The sequence below is a fragment of the Leucopleurus acutus genome, assembly GCF_964270905.1.
Source record: "Leucopleurus acutus genome assembly, chromosome: 12".
Lineage (NCBI taxonomy): Eukaryota > Metazoa > Chordata > Mammalia > Artiodactyla > Delphinidae > Leucopleurus > Leucopleurus acutus.
In genome coordinates this window covers 46117676-46144055 of record NC_139154.1, presented here as the reverse complement: position 1 = coordinate 46144055, position 26380 = coordinate 46117676, and the positions used below count along the sequence as shown (strand labels likewise).

Sequence of the window (26380 nt, the reverse complement as noted above, 5' to 3'; positions counted from 1 at the left end):
ATAAGCCAAGAAAGAGAAAATGTAAATTTCTGGACCTTTTTCTTATGGAAATTTTCAAAAAAGCTTTGAAAATAATATCAAGAATTACACCACCACCACCCCACCCTCCAACACCACAAGTGCCTAGCTTAAACAAAGATCAACTTATGGCCAATCTTGATTCATCCCCAGCCACAGCCTTCCCTCTATTCCTGATAATAAAGCAGATCCCAGACAAATCCTTGCATCCATCAACATTTCACTATGTATCTCTAAAAGATGACTCTTCTTCAATATAACTACATGGTGTTATCTATCACACCTAAAAATTAACAATGATTTCTTAATATAAAATATCCAGTGTTCAAATTTCCCTGATTATTTTATAAATATTTATTTATTAAAATCTGGACCCAAATAAAGTCCAAACATTGCTATTAATTTCAGTTTTCTTCCTTCTTTTCTCTTGTTTTGTTCCTCACAATTTATTTGTTTAAAAAAAAACCAAGTTGTGTGTCCCAAAGACTTCCCCATAGTCTAGATTCTGCTGACTGCATCTCCATGGTATCATTTCACTTGTTTCCCTGTCTTCTATGTTTCCTGTAAATCGGTGATTGGAGCTAGAGGCTTGATCAGATTTAGATTCAAATTCAATTTTTTTGGCAACGATACTTCACAGAAAGGATCGTGAATTTTCATTAAGAGAAACCTAATGTCCGACTGTCCCTCCTCCCGTGATGTTAGCAGCCACTGATGATCTTTGCTTACGTCCTGGAATTCATTATGAAATGGTAATGTTCTATTTATCACCCATTAACTGTAAATAGAATACTACTAACTAGAATACACCTGAGAAAAGAAACTTCCTCTCCTCAACTACTGGTCACATTCAGGTATAGTTGGTTTCTTAGCATACTCCAAAGAAAATGAATGAGTTCTTTAAAGTATCATCATTAACTCATCAGTTTAAACATATTGGATGTGATTGATTATATATTGTAGTTACACTTACTAATGCTCAAATTGTCTCATCTTTGGCCAGACAGAGCCCATTCAATTAAGCACCTTCGTTGTTTTGCCACCCCCTATGATAGCTTCCTTGCAAGATGTTCAAGGCCCCAGCTCTGGAACCAGCTTTAGCCATAAGCTGCTTTCCATTTCAACTAGCTCCTTTCTTATTCTTTATTTCTACTAAACTAAAAATGCCTAATTCTTAATTATAAATCAACTGTGTTATATTGAATACATTCTGGATATTATGATTGAACATGGACCCAGAAATTATAGAAATATTTCCTTCTCAAGTCTACTTTCAGCATTCCATTCAATGTCCAAAAAAGAGCATATCCCACTCAAAACTGGATGTTAAATGCTTCAATTTGAGAGACTGGAGCAACAAGATTCCTAATATATTCTCTGCCGGCATTTTGGCTCTGGAAAGTATTTCTTCATGTTCTATTTCAAAATTTAGATGTGGTTTTTAAACATGTACAATAAAAATTCACTGGTTGTTTTTTCTTTGATAACCCAATAAAATCATCAAGTGTGGGGAAATGGTCAAACTCTTAGATAAGAATTATTTTGCATCATAATTCAGACTTTTATAAAATTCTTATACCTCATCCTTAACATTGAAACTCATGATACTGTGAATATGAAGTTATAAGTTCTGACTATTTGAAAAAGTAGATGTAAGTTTATGCCTCCTTGAAATCATAGAAATGGCATTATCAGTGGTAAAGAAACATTCTTCTTATTTTACTAAAAAACAAATTAACAAACATGTAAAGCCCTGTCACCCTACACAGCTAGCATACATCGCTGTGGAAAAGCAGGATCCTATATTTGCTGACCATTTCTTCCCAAAATCCTAAAAAGACATGGTGTTAGTGGCCAAAAATTGCTTACATCCACAATTTTTACTGGTTTTTTTCAACATTAAATCACAACCAGAAATCACATTACTAAATGCCAAACTTTTTCCTCTGGAAAAAAGCAGGATATAAATTTATATCTTGGTGCAATTTCTTTTCAGACCAAGTGCACCCTCTCCTACAGCTAAAGTTGTTGGGTTTTGATCAGAGGAGCCAATGCAACTTTTCCAGACAACAATGGCTTTAAAAAACTAACCAACCACCACCACCACCAACAACAACAATAAAACAAAATATCAACAAAAAAACTCTTCTGTTAGTGTGGATTTCTCAGTGATTAAACAGTAACACATCTCTATGAAGTGCTGGTATGTCCTCAGCACATCAGTGCTTTCATCCAACTGAAAAACAAAAAATTCTGCTAGCATGCACATGACAGTAATTGCTTTTCCAGATGGTATGCCTTTGATAAGGGATTTTTGCCAAAAGCTCATTTTACTTTCTCTCCAAGCATAATATTTGTCGTTAAGTTTGAAACTGGTTTGACAAGCTTCTCAGTAGTAGTGTGAGTTGACCTGTTTTTTGCTAGAAGAAGGATAACTGTGAATGATACTTCAGTAGTGTGGTCTTCTCTATCTTTAGCAATAATGTGCATTAATCTAACACTGAAAAGCATCATTTTATATAATGTTATACACTTTTTTCATTTTTCATCAAAAGTCTAAAAAGTAACTATTAAAGAAAAGGAAACTAAGACAAATATTAATTCAATTCCTCAGGGTAGCATGAAAGTAGAAGAGCCAAAGCTTGTGCTCTTTCCATCACACCACAGAGAAAATCATGGTGGCAAGGGAATACCTATTCCCTCAATTATACCTTGTTGAAATGTTTTCAAATGTTTTTGTGAGTCCAAACAAAATATTTTTAAAGGTACTGTTTTAACTTAATGTAAACTATAATCCAAGACATCACCTTACAAATGTTCTAGGGCCGCAACTCGTACTGATTTTGTTTTGTTTTAATCCCCCTTCCCAAAAAAACAAAATCCCACTATCTCAAAATCTTAAAATCCTCTCAAAAAATTTTTAAGAAAATATTGTCAAAAAAAAAAAAAGAGGGCTTCCCTGGTGGCGCAGTGGTTGAGAGTCCGCCTGCCGAGGCAGGGGACGCGGGTTCGTGCCCCGGTCCGGGAAGATCCCACGTGCCGCGAAGCGGCTGGGCCCGTGAGCCATGGCCGCCGAGGCTGCGCGTCCGGAGCCTGTGCTCCACAATGGGAGAGGCCACAACAGTGAGAGGCCCGCGTACAGCAAAAAAAAAAAAAGAAGGAAAGAAAATATTGTCAAAATGTATTATATAAAACTTCTGAGCACAAGTTTGTGAAATTTTTACTTCATTTTTGAAAGGGAAAATGACAAATATTAGTTTGCAAATGCGCGGGGCAATATAAGAAATTGATGAATAGAAATCCCTAATTTAAGGATTTAAGCAACCTAATTTGGTTATATGGCACTTTCACAAGTAGAACCATAGATGGGTGACAACCACAACCAATTAGTCACCAAATTCAATTGATCAGAATTTCCTACTCTCTTTTTGTTGACATCTGAATACAGAACTTAACTATATTACTTAGAAAGGAATACTAAACTATGATTTTTATGTGCTCATTTCATAATTGCTTTTTTTTCTTTTTAATTATTTTATTTTTGGCTGCATTGGGTCTTCATTGCTGCGCATGAGCTTTCTCTAGTTGCGGCAAGCGGGGGCTACTCTTTGTGGTGCGTGGGCTTCTCATTGCAGTGGCTCCTCTTGTTGCGGAGCACGGGCTCTAGGTGCGCGGACTTCAGTAGTTGTGGTGCAAGGGCTTAGCTGCTCTGCGGCATGTGGGATCTTCCTGCACCAGGGCTCAAACCCGTGTCCCCTGCATTGGCAGACAGATTCTTAACCACTGCGCTACCAGGGAAGTCCTCAAAATTGCTTTTAAATGGTTTTCAGATGAGAGTATTTAGCCTCCCTAGACCCAGAGTAAACATTCTGAGTGAAAGATGTCTTCAACTTCATTCATAATGAAGTTATAGAATAATTTATATCCTTCCACATATTTAGACTTATTCTTCGCAAAGCCTGAACATTCAACTAATGTTGTTAAATGAAAGTAAGAAGGAAAGATAGCTTTAAAAAATAAGGGAGGGGCTTCCCTAGTGGTCTAGTGGCTAAGAATCCGTCTTGCACTGCAGGGGATGCCAGGGAACTAAGATCCCACATGCCACGGGGCAACTAAGCCTGCGTGCCACAACTAGAGAGCCCGTGTGCCGCAACTACAGAGCCCACGAGCTCTGGAGCCCACGCACCACAACTAAGAGCCTGCACGCTGCAACAAAAGATCCCGCGTGCCGCAACTAAGACCTGACACAGCCAAAAAATAAAGTACATCCAAATTTTTTAAAAAGGAAAATGATTCTGGTAATAAGTCAAATTATATATTTAATATCATTACCATTTGATTCAAACTGACACCAAAAAATTTTTGAAAAGTACAATATACCTGCTAGCTGCCAGAGAAGTCTTAAAACTTCTCATCAAAACAACCTCTTTTTCATCTGCTATTTGACTCGAGGTAACTTTTCTTTGGCAAAAACTGCTCAATTATACCACCGCCTTCTAGAAAGTAATCCACTTATTTTAACTGAAGCAGTCTTAGGTTTTTCAATATGGATTCTTATATTGTAGAATTTACTGTTTTACATATTCTTCTTCCGAAACAGAATAAAATGAAATTTAAAATCCAAGTAATAAGTGATACATTTTTCTCAGATTTTCATCTTCTCTATAATCTAGCAAAATTAATTTACAAACCTCTATAATGTATACAGAGAACCAACCAACTCTGACTGTCCCTAAAAATAATTATCTTTCCATACTTTCTGCCTATTTGGAAAAATACAATTAACACAAAATTATTTTGTTTTTAAATAAACACCAAACTAACTGTACCCTCTTTGAAATTTATATGTATTTTAGAAAAATAGAGACCACTATGTTTTCTGTTGATACTATGTTTCCTTTGATTGTTTTCAATTGTCTTACGTAGTCTTTAAAGTGGACACCCAATGATTTGGAAGTATCATTTGACTCTTTAATTACACGCCTGGTTTTTCTGAGCTAAGTGAAACTAACCCGTCAGATCCCCAAGGTCCTATAGAAACAGTCTACAGGGAGTATAAGTGACATTTCTTGGTGAATAGAAAACTCTTAACAGTAAGTTTAGGAAAACAGGAAAGAGAGGTTTCCAGATCAAACTAAAGGACAATCACTAAGATCTCTTGTATCATGTAAGCACAGTTGGTTAGAGTGCTGAATTCAATTGCTCATCTCAGAGGGTCATGACATAAATAAAATAATTATTAAATTGACATTTATTTATTCCAGTTCTCCTATACTGAGTGTTAATCTGCACTCAGTGTATTTCTTTATTTTTAATGAACATTTTGATATATTTTCTTACATTTGTGTTTCTTCGTTTTTTTTTAATAAATTTATTTACTTTATTTAGTTTTGGCTGCTTTGGTTCTTGCTGTGCACAGCTTTCTCTAGTTGTGGCGCGCGGGCTTCTCATTGCAGTGGCTTCTCTTGTTGCGGAGCATGGGCTCTAGGCACGTGGGCTTCAGTAGCTGTGGCATGCGGGCTCATAGCTGTGGCTGGCGGGCTCTAAAATGCAGGCTCAGTAGTTGTGGCTCACGGGCTTAGTTGCTCTGCGGCATGTGGGATCTTCCTGGACCAGGGCTCGAACCCATGTCCCCTGCACTGGCAGGTGGATTCTTAACCACTGTGCCACCAGGGAAGTCCATTCTATTTCTTATAATTGACATGCTTTCCTAATTATAAGGATGACCTCCCTTTAAAATCTGAATCTCTTCTCAGATTTGGAGGAACGTGTGTGTCGGGGGGGGGGGGGGTGGCCTCTTCCCCAAAAGCTAACCATTCTAACATAAAAACTTTTAAACTTATGAAATCTATATAGATAGAAATCAGCATTATAAAATGACTGCCAAGGAGTCAAATTAAAGTAAAACTGTACCTCGAATACCTTAGAATAAGTAGAAGTTCTAAATGTCGGTGTCTTCATTTGGAAGCAAAAATTCTTACTGCCTGATCTTGCCTGATGGTCCTTGATTTTTATCATCAGAGTCGGTTCCAGTTACATCCCATTAGATCTAAAGTAGGAGAAAAGAGACATTTGTTCTACTGAAAACATTAGATTTTAGATACTGTGACACATCATTGTTTCCCTATAAGCATACAAAGATTCTTATAACAGATGCTTTCCTTGTTCAAGAAATTCTAATTCCCATTCTTGTCCCTACCACAGATTTTAAAAACTGAAATTAAAGAATAAAGGTTAAGTAAGTAAACAAATATAAAGTTGATAAGCAGTAATTAGTTACTAGCTTTAAAAAGGTTCTGATCCCCAAAGGAGGTATGCAGTAAATTGGGCTTTGCATTGGTAATTCAAGGAGGCAAGAGACCTAAGCTACTGACTCACTCATCAGAGTTGCTGAAGTCACCCCAGCAGCAGTGGCCTCAGTACCCAGTTTCAGGTAAAATGGAACAGCAGGAGGAAACAGGATTTCCAGCAGAAGATACCTCTATGATAAAGAAGCACCCAATATGATGGCTATCATTCATTCCTGGGTCCTTGGCAGTAGGACGTGACAAATTGTGGACTTTCCTAAATTAATGGTAGTGCTGTATCTTCCCATTCTACCTCAAAGCTAACTCCAAACAGTGGGACTGTGCAGACATCAGAGAATGCTTAAGAAATGTGAGCCCTACTGGCTTTCGTTATTTAAAGCCTAACTGCTTTAGGTTATACCACCCAGAGTTAAGTTTTCGACTAATATTCCCTTTAGATTACAAAGACACAGTGGATCAGGCTCCAGAGACGATCATTACACCACAGGTCAATTCAGGAATCTTGCTAGTTACTTCTACCTGTGGCTCCCACCCCTGTCACCCTTGGGCTTTATTCAAAACATAAACCATTGTGACTACCTTTTCTCTTGTCTTCATGCCCACAGTGTTCTCTTTGCTGTCTCAGTCACTGCATGTGTTCCCCAACTGCCGCCCTTCCTTCCAACCTTTTCCACAGGGACCTCTGGAAACCCCTTTTACATAGTAAAACAAAAGACCTCTACATCCTCAACCTTATCACTGAACACTACTTTCAACCACTGGGCTAAATCTGGCTCTTGGAAAAGAACCCTCTAGAGTGAAGACTAAGGCCATAGGAATCAACCTTGTCCACAGTAACATTTCCAGACCCTACCTCACAAGCAGTCCCACCCTTTCCCTCATGGTCATGCCATCTGGCTGTCCAACCCTCTTCTTGACTTTGTCGTTCAATATTCCACTCTATCTTTTCTAACCGGGGTCCAGTCTCAATCCCTTAGATGCACTCTACCTACACTCATCTTTCCAGTTCTGTGTTATCACCAATCTCAAAATCTTGGTTGTCACCCAAGCTATCAGTCCACCAAGTACGTTATTTTCTTTCTTCCACTTCACCACTCTCAAATTCCTAATCCTGGGTCAATTCAATCACCTGCTAGAGAAAAAACACACAACCACGTGGACTGATCCTGCTATAATATTAAGGTCTTCAAATTTAGTTAGACACTGAACGCTATCTATGTCATTAATCAGATCCTTCTCCCGTAACGCACACTGCCTTTGTTCCCAAGTGTGCAACTCTCCCTCTTCCAGCCCCACCTGGGGTAGAATGGGAAAGGAGTTTTATGTTTTCCTTAACCACTTATATTGTAAAAATACTATGTCTTTCATCTACTTTTAACATTTTCTCAGTCTATCGCTGGCTTTCAATACAAAAGTTTTTCTTTTCACGTGGCCAGATTTATCCATCAGTGCATTTTTCACTTCTTTTATTATTTCTTTGCTTAGGAATTTCTTGATAACAGATAAATACTCTGATTTTCACTTTTCTGTGGGATAAATTATTTGAATACTTCATTCCAAATGATGTATGGAAAGAGATTTAACTCTGAACTGACCTGTATTCCAAATTGCCAGTTTTCCTAACAACATTAAGTAATTAAGTAAACCACTCCTTGATTTATAAATTTCTTCTTATACATTTCATTTGTCTACAACATGGTTGATTTCTGGGCTATAACCTATTTACGTAATGTAATTATTGTTTCTTTATATGTTTTAATTTGTGATAAGAATATTCTTTGGTATTCTCATCTCCTGTTCTTCCTGACAATAGTTAGATACATTTTATCAGTTTCCAAGGATATGCCCAGTAGTTTCATGAGTAAGAAATTGTTCCCCAGTCCACTCTCAGCACTCTGTGTTTCTGTTATAGTTGCTGCCTAAACACAATGCTCCTTTCTGCTTTGAGGGATCATCCACATTGGGTCTAGACCCCAAACCTTTCTAATCATGCTAGAACACCAGCCTTTCTATATATTTATTCATCTAGAGCCAGAGTCATAAAACCTTGATCTTTGCAAATCTCCATGCTTTGTATTTACCTTTTCATCTGTAAAATCTGATTTATGTAAAATAAAGGTATCTCACACACAATTTTTATTTCATAGGCCAACATATTTTATCAGCTCTAAAGTATTTTTCAAATCTTCCTGTTATCCTTTAAGATTCACATAATGTTTATTAACTTTAACTTTTCTTAATATATACTACATTCACATGAATCAAAAATCAAAATGATGTAAAAAGGAACATAACATGTTTGAGAAGTCTCATTTGTATATCATCCACTTGCAGCTCACGTTGTCCTTGCTTACTACAGGTCACCACTTTTATTAGTTTCTTGTATGTATATCCTTCTAGTAATTCTTTATGCAAATACACTTAACTGCAAATATAATCTTATTCTTCCTGCCTTCTTACACAAAATATTCAGTTTTGCACCTTATTTTTTTTCACTCATTATATCCTGCAGATTTACCATGTTAGGATATGTTTTATCACTGTTTTTTAAAACTCCATGATATTTCATTGTGTGAATATATACTAGCTTGTGTAACCAAGCCCACAGTTCTAAGAAATTAGATTCTACAAATTTAAGTCTTATTTCTGAAAATAATTTAGTTCAAGAGCAATAACTGTACACAGGAAACTATGTGGTATGATTTCACAAATTTTTATTATATTAATAAATGTAAGTTCTCTTGTATATTTCTGTATCTCAAGTTTACTTTATGATCCTACCTAAAATCTATCAACCATAACAGCCATAAACTTTGAAGGTAGAAGGACAGTTCTCAGGTTGAGAGGTCTCGAATTCTGAAAGCTGCTCAACCTCAATGAAGGTTTCAACGGGTCTGCAAAAATGAAACACAGCTGTACAAGAAGCAAAGCAGTTGTACAATTCAAGAAATGTTCTATTCTACTTAGTGAGATCAGGAAAAGCTTCATGGAGGAAGTAGTCTCCCTTGGGTTCAATCCTAAATGACAAAGTGCTCAAGAGGCAAATGAAGGCAAGAGAAAACATTCAAGAGGGATCCGAATAAGCAGCAGTTTGAAATAGCAAACCCTGTCAAGAACTCTAAGTAGTTCCACTTCCACCTAGAATGCAGAAAGCCACAAAAGAATGTTTTCCCACCCTAGTGAGAAAAAGCCAGATTTATAAAATCAAAACTTCTCTTGAATCTAATAAAGAATTGAAGTCAGAAGGCAACCAAGTAATTTAAATACCAAAGAGGGACAAATTCCTCCAGGGAGAGGCTGTACACACAAACTGTTTTACCTTTGGCAGGTCATTGGAAGAAGTGGCCTCCATACACGTATGTAAGAAAAAAAAATCAGTTAAGATTTTAACAAATTCTTTAAGACCAAGTATGAACTACTATGTCAGTTAGGAATGGTTGAGAACCCCAGACACAAGGAGAGTTTACACTCAGTTGCAAGTTCTTCTACATGCCTCAACCAGATTCTTACAAGAAAGGTTAGAGGTAGGACAGGAAACCAGAGAAAGCCCTTCATCACTGAAGCAAGTGTGTACAAGGTGATGAGTACAGGCCTGAAGCTCTGCCTGCTTCCCCAACCCGTCCCCAACACAGAGCAAAAGCCTGGAGCCACTGGGGGAAGGACAGAAAACCCTCTCAACCCAGGGTCCAGGCAAAAGTCCACTGCTTCAGAGGAGAACAGAAGCAAAATGCCTCTCCCAGATGGGGAGAAAACACTCTTAAGCTCCCAGACACAGGCAAAGAAAGACACAATGATGCTATGAGAAAGTAGAGGCAAAAAAACCCCCTCTGCCACTGTAGGGGAGGGTGAGAGGAAAAAGTCTTGGGCAAAGGATCCTGCACCAATACCAACAGAGATGTACTACTACAAGGGAGGGAAAGGATATTTCTGCCCAAGACCAACCACAAATGTATGAGTGTTTGACCACCACAGGGAAGAGAAAGCAGGAAAGCTAAGAAAGTCCTACCACTGATACCCAGGAATGTAGGGCCTGACCAGGATTGAGTCTGCACCAGAACAAAACAGAACTTTGCCCTGTCCCACAAGCATAGCACTGGCTAACAAGCAACAATAATCTATCACTGGGAGAAAAACAGTAACATGAAATCCCTCTGCAAACAGATGTGCAAAGACTGTTGAAAGATGAGGGTGACACAGGATCACAGAAAAATCCTGTAGTACCACATGCCACACTCTAAACACAAGGCAACAGCAGCCAAATGGAGAAATGTGAAGCCTGTGGTACACTGAAGGTAATGATGGCCACAAAATCCAAACCCACCTCACTTCAAGATTAGATCGACTCAACCTCTGACAAACACAGCCTGAGAGAAGAGGATCACTTCAGTCTCTCCTATTCTTCTGTACATGATGATGAGCATTAAATCACAAACTATGAAGCATCCACAAAGGCAAGAAGAAATAATCCTTTGTCAAGAGATAAAGTAATCAACAGAATCAGGACTGATTCATTAACTGAAATTATCAAACATTCTAAAATAACTGTTAGATGATCTAGTAGACAAGATGGATAACATGCATAAAAAGATGGAAATTTTCAGCAGTGACATGGAAACTTTAAACAAGTAAGATAGAAAAGCTAGAAACAACAAAAGAAATTTTGTTTACATTAGAGAAGAAAAATTTCTTTGGCAGCCTCAACAGCAGCCTGGACACAGATTAGGAAAGACTCAGTGGACTTAAAGACAGGACAATAGAAATAATACAAAATGAAACCACAGTTTTAAAAAACTGAAGGAAAAATACAGTTCAGGGCATCCAAGAGCTGTGGAACTATATCAAAATGTATAACATCCATTTAATTGGAGCCCCAGGAGAAGAAAACAAAAATAATAAGATACAAGAAATACATAAAAAGATAATGGCCAAGAATTTTCCCAAATGAATCTAAGACAACAAACTAGAGAGCAAAAAATCCCAGAGAACCCCAATCATGATAAATACCAAAACACGCACACACAAACAAACATACACGGGTATATCATACTCAAACTGTAGAAAAACAAAGATAAAAATCTCTAAGACAGAGAAAAAAGAAAGACTAGATACAAATAACAAAGATTAAAATTTCCTTACCTTCAGAAAATTATACAAGCCAAAGACAATATTGAATATAATACCTTTCAGGTACTGAAAGAAAAAAGAGCTGAACATAGAATTCTATAACCAGCAAAAATAGTTTTGAAAACTGAAGGAAGAAAGAAGGAATTTTTTGACAAATAAAATGAGAGAATTCACTGCCTGCAGATACCAGAAATGTTAAAAGAAGTTCTTTAGGCAGCAGTGAAAATTCCCAGGTGAAAATTTGGATCTACAAAAAAGAAATGAAGAGCATGAGAAAGAGAAGGTAAAAATAAAAGACTATTTTTTCATATTTTATTGATTTTAGAAGGTTAAACACAAACTAAAGCAAAAAATGATAATGTAGTGTTAATAACATACATAGAAATAAAATTTATGACAACATAGTATAAAGATGGAAGATAGTTGTTGAACTATGCTGTATATAAGGTATTACATGACACATGAAGTAGTATAGTATTATTTAAAGAAAAAATGTGATTTTAAAAAATGTGAAAAAAACTATTATAAGTTAAAGATATATCTTTTAAACCATAGAGTAGGGGCTTCCCTGGTGGCGCAGTGGTTAAGAATCCGCCTGCCAATGCAGGAGACACAGGTTTGAGCTCTGGTCCGGGAAGATCCCACATGCCGCGGAACAACTAAGCCCGTGTGCCACAACTACTGAGCCTGCACTCTAGAGCCTGCGAGCCACGACTACTGAGCCCGTGTGCCACAACTACTGAAGCCCGCGTGCCTAGAGTCCACGCTCCCAACAAGAGAAGCCACCACAATGAGAAACCTGCACACCACAATGAAGAGTAGCCCCGGCTCACCACAACCAGAGAGAGATAAGCCCGTGTGCGGCAAAGAAGACCCAACGCAGCCAAAAAATAAAAATAAAATAAATAAAATAAAATAAATAAAATAAACCGTAGAGTAGGGGTTCTCAACCAGGAGCAATTTTGCCCCCTCAGGGACATGTAGCAAAGTCTAGAAACTTTTTTGGTCATCACAGCTGGGGGTGGGGAAAGGGTGCTACTGTCATCTAGTAGATAGAGACCAGGGATGCTAAAAATCCTGCAATGGACACAGGTATCCCCTCCATGACCCAACAACAAAGAATTATCCAACCAAAAATACGAACAGTGCCAAGGTTAAGAAACCATGACCTAGAGCAACCGCAAAAATATGTGAGTATGTATAAATATACAGAATAAGCCAAGAGTTAGATAAAATGAAATTATGAAAAATGATTAATTCAATAGAAGGCAGAAAAAATAAACAAAAAAGATTCAAAAATAGAAAACAACTAGCAAGATGGTAGGTTTAAATCCAAATTTTCAATGATTATATTAAATAGAAATTATCTAAACACCCAATTAAAAGGTAGAGATCATCAGATCAAATTTTACAAACAAAATCCAATCATATGCGATCCACAAGACACTTACTTTATATACAAAGACACAGGTTAAAAGTAAAAGGAGGGAAAGGCAAGACAGCATGGCTGTATTAATATCTGAAAGAGCAGACCTCAGAATAAGGAATATCACCAGTGATAAAGAGGGATACTACTTAACGATAAAGGATCAATTCATGACAAAACTGTAAGGAGATTAGACAAATCCACAATTACAGTTGTAGACATTAATACTCCTCTGTTATTAATCAACAGAACAAGAAAACAGAAAATCACTAAGCTATAGAAAAACTGAAAATACTATCAACTGACTTGACCTAATTGGATATTTATAGACCATTTTACACAACAAGAACAGAAAATGCATTATTTTCAAGGGTACATGGAACACTCACCAAGAAAGACCATATTCTGGGCCATAAAACAAAGCTCAAAATATTTAAAAGAATTTAAGTTAAATAATGCATTTTCTCTGACCAAAACAGAATTAAGTTAGAATCAATAACTGAAAGATAGATTAAGAATTATCAAAGGTTCGAAATTAAACAACACAATTCTAAATAACCCAAAGATTAAAAAGAGAAATTAAAAAACACTTTTAATTGAATTAAAAGTAAAGTGGAACATATCAAAATTTGTGGGATACCACTAAAGCAGTTTTTAGAAAAACTTACAGCATAAAACATAAACTGTTTATATTAGAAAACAAAAGTCTTGCATCAATAATCTAAGCCTCCACCTTAAGTAGAAAAAGAAAAGCAAATTAAACACAAAGGAATTAGAAGGAAGAAATGAAACTAAAAAAAAGCAATAGAGAAAATTTATGAAACTGAAATGTAGTTCTTTGAGAATTTCAATAGCGCTGAATAAACTTCTGGCCAGAGAGAGAGAAGTCACAAATTAACTATACCAAGAATGAAAAGAGGACAGCACTAGAAATTTTACAGATATTAAAAGGATAATACGAGAATATTATGAGCTACTTTATGGCAATAAATTCTACAACTTTGATAAAATGTACCAAGTCCTTGGAAGTTTGAATACAAACTACCAAGTTCACTCAAGAAATTAAATAACAATAGCTCTTAATATATTAAGAAAATTTAATTCATCATTTAAAATCTTCCCACGAAGAAAGTTCCATGACAAATGGCTTCCTTGGTAAATTCTACCAACATCTAAGGAAGAAATCATAACAATAATATATAAATTTTCCAGAAATAAATGTAGAGAAAACACTTCCCAATTCATCTTATGAGGACAGCATAACTCTGATATAAAAGTCAGACAAAAAAACTGTAAGGAAAATAAATTACAGACCAATATCCTTTCATGAACATAGACACAAAATATCTTAACCAAATAATAGAAAAATGAATCTAGCAATATACAAAAAGGAATATATATCATGACCAAATAGCATTTATCCCAGGAATGCAATATTAGTTCATTATGAAAAAAGAAATCCATCAATATAATTCAACATATCAATAGACTAAAATATAAGCGATCATCTTCACAGATGCAAAAAAAATTCTGGAAAAACCCACAACCATTCACGATTCAAAACTCAGAAAACTAGGAACAGAAGGGAACGTCCTCAGCCTAAGACACGAATATACAACAAATCTAAAGCTAATATCATACATAATCATGAAAGACTAAATGCTTTCCCTCTAAAATCAGGAACAAGGCAAGAACATCTGCTCTCACCGCTCCTATTCAACAATGCACTGTACTGTCAGTACAATAATGCAAGAAAATGAAATAAAAGCCTAGAGATGAAAAAAAAAAGGAAACAAAACTGTCTTTTGTGCACAAGTGACAGGACTGTCTATATAGAAAATCCCAAAGAATCTACTACTGAAACTAAATTTGCTTTGAATTTGGCAAAATTGAAGGATACAAAGTCAACATACAAAATTTAATTGTATTTCTATATGGCAGCAATTAATAATTAGAAATAAATTAACAAAACAGTAGCAATTACATTAGCATCAAAAAAGAAAGATACAGGATAAATACAGCAAAATAAATTGAAAATTCTGTGCTCAAAAATACAAAACACCAAGTGAGAAATCAAAGACCTCAATAAATGGAAGTATACTGTTTTCAAAGATCAGATTAATCAATGTTAATATATCAATTCTCCTCAAATTAGTGTATAGATTTAACATAAATCACAATTAAAATCCCACCAGACGGGACTTCCCTGGTGGCCCAGTGGATAAGAATCCGCCTGCCAATGCAGGGGACACAGGTTCGAGCCCTGGTCCGGGAAGACCCCACATGCTGCGGAACAACTAAGCCCGTGCACCACAACTACTGAGCCTGTGCTCTAGAGCCAGCGAGCCACAACTACTGAAGCCCCTGCACCTAGAGCCCGTGCTCCGTAACAAGAGAAACCACCGCAATGAGAAGCCCGTGCACCACAATAAAGCCACAACTAGACAAAGCCCACGCAGCAACAAAGATACAACGCAGCCAAAAATAAATAAATAAAAAGAAAAAAATCCTACGAGGATTTTTAAAATAAAAACTGGTTAGCTGATTCTAAAATTTATATGGATATGCACAGAACCTATGATGCTAAAAATAATTCTAAAAAAAAGAACGCTGGAAATTTTATACTACCTGATTTCAATGCTTTCCTCTTTTTTTTTTTAATGAAGATCTTTTTATTCTTGACCTGCAATTTTTTTTCTGTTTTTGGCCGTGCCATGCTTTATGCGAGATCTTTGTTCCCCAACTAGGCATTGAACCCAGGCCCCCTGCAGTGGGAGCACAGAGTCTTAACCACTGGACTGCTACGGAAGTCCCTCAATACTTTCTATAGAGCTATAGTCATCAAGACATTATAATTCTGATATAAGGATAAACATACAGATCAATGGAACAGAAGAGACAGTCCAGAAATATATCTGTTATGGTCAATTGATTTGATTTTCAACAAAAGTACCATGGTAATTCAATGGAAAAAACTGTCTTTATAACAACTAGGGCTATAACAAATGACAATCCATACAGGGAAAAAAAAAGAACCTCAACGCACATCTCACATCTTATATAAAAATTAATAGACCTAGAGACTTCCCTGGTGGGCCAGTGGGTAAGACTTCGAGCTCCCAATGCAGTGGGCCCGGTTTGATCCCTGGTCGGGAAACTAGATCCCACATGCATGCCGCAACTAAGAGTCCGCATGCCACAACTAAAGATCCTGCACGCTGCAACTAAAAGATCCCACATGCCACAGCTAAGACCCGGCGCAGCCAAGATAAACAGATAAATAAATATTTTTTAAAAAATTAATAGACTTAAATATTTTAAAATACAAAACTATAAAATTTCTAAAGGAAAACACAGGAGAAAATTTTGGGGATGCTAGGTTAGCCCAGAGGTTGGCAAACTTTTTCTGTAAATTGTCAGACAGTAAATATTTTAGGCTTTATGGGCTATATCATCTCTGCTGCAAAGACTAAACTCTGTCCTGTAACATGAAAGCAGCTATAGAGAACATGGAAACAAACAGGCATAGCTATGTTCCAATAAAACTTTATTTTACAAAAACAAGCAGTGGGCTGAATCAGCTGTAGTTTGCCAACACCTGAGTTAGGCAGTTTTTAGATATGACACAAGAAGCATGGACCATAAAAGAAAAAATTGAGATACTGCACTTAGAATTTCAAACTTCTGTTCTTCCACAGGCAGTGTTATGAAAATGTAAAGACAAGCCACAAACTTGGAGAAAATATCTGCAAGACAAATATCTGATAACTTGTTTCCGGAATATAAAAGAAATCTTCAGTACAATAATAAGAAAATAAACAGTCCACTAAAAACAATGGGCAAAGTATTTGGACAATGCAAAAATGACAACTCTAACAAGCAGCCTGCTGATATGGTACATGTGTTTAATCTTTCCTACTGGCCTTTAGGCTCCTGTCTGAATGGAACACCCAACATTCTGCCTTACACAAGAAGATAACCAACAAATAAAATAAAACTGTCAGAGCATTTTTTAAGCTAAGTTTTAGAGTAGTTAATACATGTACCTGGTATAAAAAGTAAATTGTACTAACAGGCTATGGTGAATAGAAAGTCCCCCCTAGTCATCCAGCTCCCTTCCCTTGATTCCTGTGTATTCATTCGTATTCTATACATTAAAAAGCATTTATATGTTTGTTTTTTGTTTTTTGTTTTTTTGCGGTACGCGGGCCTCTCACTGTTGTGGCCTCTCCCGTTGCGGAGCACAGGCTCCGGACGCGCAGGCTCAGCGGCCATGGCTCACGGGCCCAGCCGCTCCGTGGCAGGTGGAATCCTCCCAGACCGGGGCACGAACCCGTGTCCCCTGCATCGGCAGGCGGACTCTCAACCACTGCGCCACCGGGGAAGCCCCTATATGTATTTTTAATGAAAGTGATGGCATACTATACAGCTTCTCATCATGATTTTTTTTAAATTAATGTGTTTTAGAACTTACTTCATATCATTCCTTATAGAATTCCCTCCTGCTCTTTTTTTTTAACAATTTCATGATATTCTATCATATGAATGCATCATGATTTGTTAAACCAGTTCCTCATTGACAGACTCATATGTTGTTTCCAGTATTTTTCCATTACTGACAATGCTCTAAAGAATATCTGTGTACTCATGAAGTGGAATTACTTTCTGAGTCAAAGAGTATCTGAATTTTAAATTATGGTACCCTTCGCTAGAACTGTGCTCCACAAAGTTTATCAGGGCTTAAAAAATATATATGAACGTGTGTCAGTAAGCCTTCCAGATCAGAGAAACTAAGATTTTCAGCTCTAAGTAATCCAAGATGCTTGTTAAGCCAAGATAAATTTAGAGTAAGTGACAATGACAAGAGTGAGACTTAGCATGGCCCCTCATTACCCCCAATGTTTTCTACTAAATTAAGGTAATAATTTTTATTTAATATGTATAATCTAATTTCCAAGAGGACTTGAATTGGTTACAAGTTAAGACACAAGGTAAAGAGGATTAATCACAATAAAACTTTGTAAATAAAATAAAAAATTAAGATACTGTGGTAGGGGCTTCCCTGGTGGCGCAGTGGTTGAGAGTCCGCCTGCCGATGCAGGGAACACGGGTTCGTGCCCCGGTCCGGGAGGATCCCACATGCTGCGGAGCTGCTGGGCCCCCGTGAGCCATGGCCGCTGGGCCTGTGCGTCCGGAGCCTGTGCTCCGCAATGGGAGAGGCCACAGCAGTGAGAAGCTTGCATACCACAAAAAAAAAAAAAAAAAAAGATACTGTGGTAGGTAGTTGGTATGGCCACATAATAGCCTCCAAAGATGGCTGCCATCAAGTCCTTCCCTCTCTCTGTACACGTCACTCCACCCATGAGGATATGATGTTTGTACCCCAGTTCCCTGAGTCTTGGCTGGCCTTGTGACTTGCTTTGACCAACAGTGACCAAAAGTGACATTCTGAAGTTCCAGAGACCAGGAGGACTGACAGTTTCCCCTTTCTCCCTCTTGGAAGCGAGACCATGTAAGAAATCTGAATACCCTGAAATTATCATGCTGGTGAGAGGCCACCTGGAGGCACGCCAAAGTGCCAGACATGTGAGTGAAGCCTCCTTCCAGCCCAGCTACCAGCTGAGTGAATGCACCCAGCTGATGCCACACAGAGCAGAAGAATCCCCTAGCCAAGCCCTGACCAAATTCCTGACCCACAGAACTGTAAAAATAATAAATCAATGCTGTTTTAAGCCACTAAGTTTGGGAGTGATTTGTTAAATGACAATAGGCAACTGAAAGAGACACTATCAAATTCATAATATCAGCAAATTATAAACAATGAGTGTCAAATTTGGGTCCATGTTTCCAGAGTTGTAAGTTTTCATCTCTGATAAGAAGAAAACATGTAAATTTTGTATCTGAACTGTATGCACTTGAAAAAAGAACAATGAACCTAGTGGACTATAGTTTCAAACATAATTTTAGAATATGCACATCATTCAAATGATGTTGCTTATAGATCTATTTATAGACAGATGGCATATCATTAAAGCAGAATCAGTACAGACATTTTCATGTTGGGGGAGACTGAGGTGACATGATCTTGATACTTTTGTTCTCTGAAGACCTAATACAAGAAATTAGATGAATACATAATTAAAATATTCATTAAACTATCTTCTCATATCTGATACTTTAAGTGAGCTTTTGATAGACACTAAATAGCTGTCAGTTTGTGATTAAATCTTCTAATAAGAACATACAGAATACTCTCTAAGATAGGTTAAGGTTAGAGTCATACACATTAATAGCCCAAAAATCTACCTTTCCCCTAGAACAGCTCCCACTGAGATCACAAATATTCTTTAATGCTATAACCCATGAAAATGCCTTAGTCTATAACTTATTTAACCTTAAACAGCATCTGCATAAATAACCATTCCCTTTCAGTCACTAAGAACAGCACACACTCAAAGCCTAGGGAGTTAAGTTCCACCTCCTTGAGGGAGAGAAGTGTCTGCATAAATTACCTGGAGCTCTTCTGTATGGGATAAATAAGTGAGGGACACTTACTTATTCAATCATTTAGGGTTATAATCCAATACTGTGTTATTTATTTTGTTATTCAAACTAATCCAGCTTTGATCATTTGATGGCTCTTTCAGGTTGCCTCCTGTATCCTTTTGCCAAGCCCCATCCTTTTGGCTTTTGAGTATTTTCTTACCTTCTAGCTCTACAAAATGTTCCAGGTTCATCTTGCATATTCCCTGTGCCAGTCCTAGAATCAACTATTTTCCAAGAAGCTTACTTTTTTAAATTGGAAAATGGTATCAAATCAAGATCTCGGTGCTAGGTGTGCATAATGCTACTGGGGTGTCATTGCTTCTAGGCCCTTTTAGTAGAGCTAGGAAATATATGTCTGTATACTTGGCCATATATACATACATATCTATATAATTGTTTCTGTATCCATATCTATATTAACCTAAACGTGAATTCATCCTGATTTCTCTAACTCTAATCTAGTACCATGTGATTTGTTGTAGCCTTCCCCTTGCCATGGTTGTCTGTAACCTCACTCACCAAAAGTGAGAAACCTGGCTCCCACAATGCACTGTCCATTTACTTATTTAATACCAGTATACATGTATCATGGTTTCAGATTTGTTAGCCCACACTCTCCTGAATTTTTTTAATCATTATGTAAGTTTTAGGTGTATCTCCTGAATTTTGTCCTACTTTTTTAGCCATTCCTTCTAAAAGTCTTATTAGAAGAATCCTCATTTTAGATGTGTGTGTTCTAAGATCTTTCACCTAAATCTCTTCTCTGTACCTTCTACCAGGGTGATCTTTCATATCCATGATTTTAGTTACCTTCCAAATGCTGATACTTTCCAAATCAGTATCTCCAGCCCAGATGTCTCTCCTAAACTTCAAACCCATTTATCTAACTATCTACCGGATCTCAACTTAGGTGTCCCATAGGCACCTCCAACTGAACTCATCATCCCTCCTTAGTCTTCTCCTCCACGGTTCCTCTAATAAATGGCACCATCATCAACTACCTATTGCACAAGCCAGAGATTTAGGGATCATGTCTGTCTTCTTCCTTCTACATGTTCCTAATATCTAACCACCAAAGCCTACCATGAAAGCCTAAATCTTTCTCAAGTCCTTCTACTTCTCTCCATCCCATGACCCTACCATAGCCAGCCCAACATCACCTCTAACCTAGAAATATTTATTGTTAGAACAAATGAATAAATAAGACAACTCTCTAACTGATCTTACTACCTTCAATTTTACCGGCTCTAATTCGATATTTTCCACACTCATAAACTGAGTGATCTATCTAAAAAACAAACCAGATCATATCACTTTTTCATGATTAAAATCTTTTAATAGTTCCCCACTTCTCTCAAAATAAAGCCCAACTGCTTCGATATTATTTTCAAGATTTTGTGTGATACTGTCCCTAGTTACCTCTCTGGTGTCATCTGTTCCTTTCTCTCACTTTGTATTCTCTGCAATCAACTAATCTGAAATCTTCTCAATTTCTTTCTCCTGTCTTATCTCAGATGTTCCTTCTTCAGAAAGCCACCTCTGCCTCTCCCCCAAATCTGGGTTAAGTGCTCCTGCTCTATTCTGACATTCTATCATGTAGTCTATCCACTGGAGCATCCACTGCACTGCATTGTAACTACCCAGTTATTTCTTGTATTGGTTGCCAGGCTGTAGGCTCCATCAGGGCAAAAAAATCACATTACCTTGTTTTTCACTGCACCCTCAGCCTAGCTCTCTGCCTAATACATAGTAGGAACACAGTAAATGCTTAAAATAAATACTTTTGAATTTCTATTTTTGTTATTTCTGTACCTTAGATGTAATGACTATATTACAGGTAATCAAAATGAAGTATCTTCTGTATGTACAAAGTTTAATATCAATCTGTTAAATCAAGTTTACTAATTATCTTATTCTACGGAGTATTTCCTTGGACATTTTTTTTTCAGAAAAAGTACAAAGCTAGTGTAATTTCTGAAACCATGTCTGTCTTGAAATCTCTCTTTTGCCTTTTTATGTAAATGACAGTGTGGTAAGGTATAAAACTGAGGATAAATCCTTTTCCCTCACAACACTGTAGATACTGTAGTAGCTACCAAACTCTAAAACAGGAATCAATACTATTTGGTGATTAAATTTTCACTAGTCCTCAGTACAATCAAAAAAGATGACAGTGTTGTTGGTCGGAATGTAAAGTGGTGCAGCCACTAGGGAAAACAGCACGGAGGTTCCTCAAAACACTAAAAATAGAGTTGCCATATGATCCAACAATCCCACTCCTGGGCATATATCCGGACGACACTATAATTAGAAAAGATACATGCACCCCCTATGTTCATAGAAGCATTATTTACAAGCCAAGACGTGGAAACAACCTAAATGTCCATCGACAGATGAATGGATAAGTAAGATGTGGTATATACATAAAATGGAATACTACTCAGCCACAAAAAACAATGAAATAATGCCATTATGGACAGACCTAGAGATTATCATACCAAGTGAAGTAAGTCAGACAAATACCATATGATATCACTTATATGTGAAATCTAAAATATGACACAAATGAACTTATATATGAAACAGAAACAGACTCACAGATATAGAGAACAAACTTGTGGTTGCCAAGAGGGAGGGGTTTTGGGGAGAAAAGAACTGGGAGTTCGAGATTAGCAGATGCAAACTATTATATATAGAATGGATAAACGACAAGGCCCTACTGTATAGCACAGGGAACTATATTCAATATCCTATAATAAACCATAATGGAAAAGAAAAAAAAAAGATGACAGTGTTGTTCAACTCAAAACAAAAACTACTCAATTGTTTATTTTATATTTTATACCCTTATTTAGCTAAAAAAAAAAAACAAAGTTTGATAATTTGTTAATCACTCAGATTTTCTATTAGCATTTTATTAGTCTATAAATTCCATAAAAGGTCTGGAATCCTCTCATCTAGTATTTTTCATGAAATAGAAGACTAGATTCCAACCTGATTATCTTCCCTTTGAAAATAATTTGATTTTCCTCCCCAAAAGCTTGGAGAATTTTCTCCTATTCTTGAACATCAGAAATGTGACTAGTATAATCACTCATCTTGTTTGCTATTTGGTGAGTTCTATAAAAAGTACAAGTCTTCAGTTTAGCAACATTTTCAGTATTTTCTTTGAGAATTTCTTGATCACGTATACATCATCTCTGTTCTTTCCTACTAGAACACCCAATTTATGTATACCAGATCTCCTGGATCTATCTACCGTGCCTATTATCTCCAGCTCTATCTTTCCGTAATTCTGGTACATCATTTGAAGGAGTCTTCTAGTTCACTAATGTGACTTTTCCGGAGTATTCAATCTACTTTTCACTATTATGAATTATTTTAGTTCAATATTAATGATTTTGTTTTCCATAAACTTTTTCCTGTTCTCAGAATTCCCTTTGTTCACAACAATCAAATCTCAGTCTAAGAATTTGAATTTTTTACATCTCATGCAGTGCCATAACTATTTCTCAGAGCGCCATCTGCTATGAAAATTCAAATTATGTCCAGAATCAGAAACTGAGAAAGGCTCTCTCAAGAATTCTTTAGATCAGTGCTAAAACCTTTTTCCAAAAATGTCCCCCTATGTCAACCCTGGAAACCCAAAACCAGCTGAGTCCATAACCTCTTCTCCACCTGCTAAGAGTAGCCTCAGTAATAGCTTTAACCTAGTCAGTGGATTGGCCCTCTGTGTCAGCTGAGATAAGGTTCAGTTGCTCATGAACAAATACATGTGGTTTATAGAAAAGAGAGGTTTATTTTTCTCTCACATAAGAGATCTGGAGGTAGGTAGGTCAGGATAGATTGGCAGCTGCAGCGTCACCAAGGAGCCCCACTCATTCTATCTTTTTACTCTGCCGGCCTTACCCCATGGCATCTATGCTCAAAGTCATCCATAGTCAAAAGATGATCGCTGCAACTCCAGAAATTTAATCTCTGTCCTAGGCAGAAGGAGGAAGGGACAAGAGCTCCTTCTGAGGCTTCCCAGATGAGTCTATCTCCTTTAAAGAGCTTTCCTAGAAGTGCTACCCAAGTTTTCTGTTTACAGCTATTGAGAGATAATGTTTTATAGTTGGACTTAGTGATCTTCCCACAATGGTGTAGATATGTTACTAAGAATGAAAGGGAGAATAGATACTGGTTTGACAAACAGCACTCCGGACTCCACCATTTTCCTCCCTCTCCTGAACAAGTTCTTGGATTGCCAATTGTTCCTCTTAATCATGACATTCAGAATTAAAGTCAAACAACAGTTGTTACATGTATTTTCACTAGGGTAGAATAATTAATTCTTCCTGTAGTCAGAATATAATGCTTCAATTAATGCATTTGAAGGCTTCCCAAATTTTCCCATCAGTCATATCAAACTTCTATCTAAAATGCACAGTTTTTTTTTTTACATCTTTATTGGAGTATAATTGCTTTACAATGGTGTGTTAGTTTCTGCTTTCTAACAAAGTGAATCAGTTATACATATACATATGTTCCCATATCTCTTCCCTCTTGCATCTCCCTCCCTCCCACCCTCCCTGTCCCACCCCTCTAGGTGGTCACAAAGCACCGAGCTGATCTCCCTGTGCTATGCGGCTGCTTCCTACTAGCTATCTATTTTACATTTGGTAGTGTATATATGTCCATGCCACTCTCTCACTTTGTCACAGCTTACCCTTCCCCCTCCCCATATCCTCAAGTCCATGCTCTAATAGGTCTGTGTCTTTATTCCCGTCTTACCCCTAGGTTCTTCATGACATTTATTTTCCCCTTAGATTCCATATGTATGTGTTAGCATACGGTATTTGTCTTTCTCTTTCTGACTTACTTCACTCTGTATGACAGACTCTAGGTCCATCCACCTCACGACAAATAACTCAATTTCGTTTCTTTTTATGGCTGAGTAATATTCCATTGTATATATGTGCCACATCTTCTTTATCCATTCATCCAATGATGGATACTTAGGTTGCTTCCATCTCCTGGCTATTGTAAATAGAGCTGCAATAAACATTTTGGTACATGACTCTTTTTGAATTATGGTTTTCTCAGGGTATATGCCCAGTAGTGGGATTGCTGGGTCATATGGTAGTTCTATTTGTAGTTTTTTAAGGAACCTCTATACTGTTCTCCATAGTGGCTGTACCAATTCACATTCCCACCAGCAGTGCAAGAGTGTTCCCTTTTCTCCACACCCTCTCCAGCATTTATTGTTTCTAGATTTTTGATGATGGCCATTCTGACCTGTGTCAGGTGATACCTCATTGTAGTTTTGATTTACATTTCTCTAATGATTAATGACGCTGAGCATTCTTTCATGTGTTTGTTGGCAATCTGTATATCTTCTTTGGAGAAATGTCTATTTAGGTCTTCTGCCCATAAAATGCACACTTTTTTTAAAACTACACCAAAATGGGATGTCTCCATCTGGTATTTGTGCAACTGACTTTCAAAGAACTCTTAACTGAGCATCTTCAGTGTGACACTGTGGTCAACCTAAAGACACAAAAAGACACTGAAAGACTTTTTGTATCAAGTAGCTAAGGAGACAGAGCATATATATAGATGAACAAGGATGTAAGACATCATAAGAATCCTTCCAGACAAAGAAAAGAGAAAATAAGTACTATAGAAATGTAGAGTTGGGAGAAAAGTTTAAGAGTGAAATGGAATGAGGTAAAAGGTTAGAAGAGAATGAAAGAAAACACCTGACAATGTTTATAAGAAAGGGGTAAGAAACTACTAAAGAAGAGAGGCTAGAGAAGAAAACAGGACTCTCCATTAAAGCAGAACAACCTCCTCTGCAATCCTGCATCCCACCTCCATATTCCAGTTCTCACAGATCTTACTCCTCTACAAACCTATGTCTGCAAAATCTATGTCCATGGCCTCTTCCACCTTACCTTCCATTTATTCCTTAACCCACTACAATCTGGTTTTAGCCCCACCACTCCAGTGAAGCGCCTCCTGTTTGGGTCAAATCTCAATTGCCAAATCACTACTTAGCCCTTATTAACCCTTTGGTAGTCTGCCATTGTTGACCACTCCCTTACTTCTCTGGTTTCCGTGACATTACTTTTGGTGCACCTCTTACTCTTCCAGCCAGTCTTCCCTCCCTTCCTGTGCTGTCGCTACTTCTACATACCTCTTAAATGGCAGTGGTCATTGTGTCTCAAACTCTATGTATTCTTCCTGAGCAATCTTACCCAGGAGCATGAGATCTACTACCATTATCACCTATATATGACTTCCAAATCTTGCTCAAGCCCAAAACATTTAAGTTCCAAATCCATATATCCGTTAGTCTAACAGACAACACTTCTCCACCTGATTGTCTTACAAGCACCTCAATTTCAACAGGTCCAAGGGAGAGAGTAGAATCCTCCATCACCAACCCCCAAAACTGCTTTTACTCTTGAATTTGCTACCACAGTTTCCGGCAATATTACCTCTTCACTCAACCAAACAAGAAACCTAGAAATATTCTAGATTCCCGCTCCTCTTTCATTCCCACACCCAGTAGTCGCCTTATTAATTCTATATTTTAAACATCTCTTGTTATTTGTTTCCTCAGCTCTATCCTTACTGCTGCTATCTTAGTTCAAGATCTCATTATAGGGCTTCCCTGGTGGCACAGTGGTTAAGAATCCACCTGCCAATGCAGGGGACACGGGTTCAAGCCCTGGTCTGGGAAGATCCCACATGCCTGGAAGCAACTAAGCCCATGCACCACAACTAATGAGCCTGTGCTCTAGAGCCCGTGAGACACAACTACTGAAGCCCACGCGCCGAGAGCCCATGCTCTGCAACAAGAGAAGCCACCGCAATAAGAAGCCCATGCACCACAACAAAGAGTAGCCCACGCTCACTGCAACTAGAGAAAGCCCACACGCAGCCAAAAATAAATAAATTTAAAAAAAAAATC

At 37.4% G+C, this 26380-nt stretch overlaps 1 protein-coding gene across 7 annotated transcripts in view; it reads right to left on the bottom strand.

Moving 5' to 3' along the window:
- The window catches only part of NCOA1 (nuclear receptor coactivator 1), a 259910-nt gene that overhangs the window by 189728 nt on the left and 43802 nt on the right, over positions 1-26380 (bottom strand). For 5 of the 7 annotated variants that reach the window (XM_082852158.1, XM_082852164.1, XM_082852165.1 and 2 more), the window contains exon 2: positions 5941-6067. The exons of 1 other annotated variant lie outside the window; for it this stretch is intronic. The gene's annotated coding sequence lies outside the window, so the exon portion shown is untranslated. Of the gene's footprint in view, positions 1-5931; positions 6068-26380 lie in introns of all 7 variants that reach the window. One more of the 7 variants, XM_082852160.1, reaches the window with a different exon arrangement.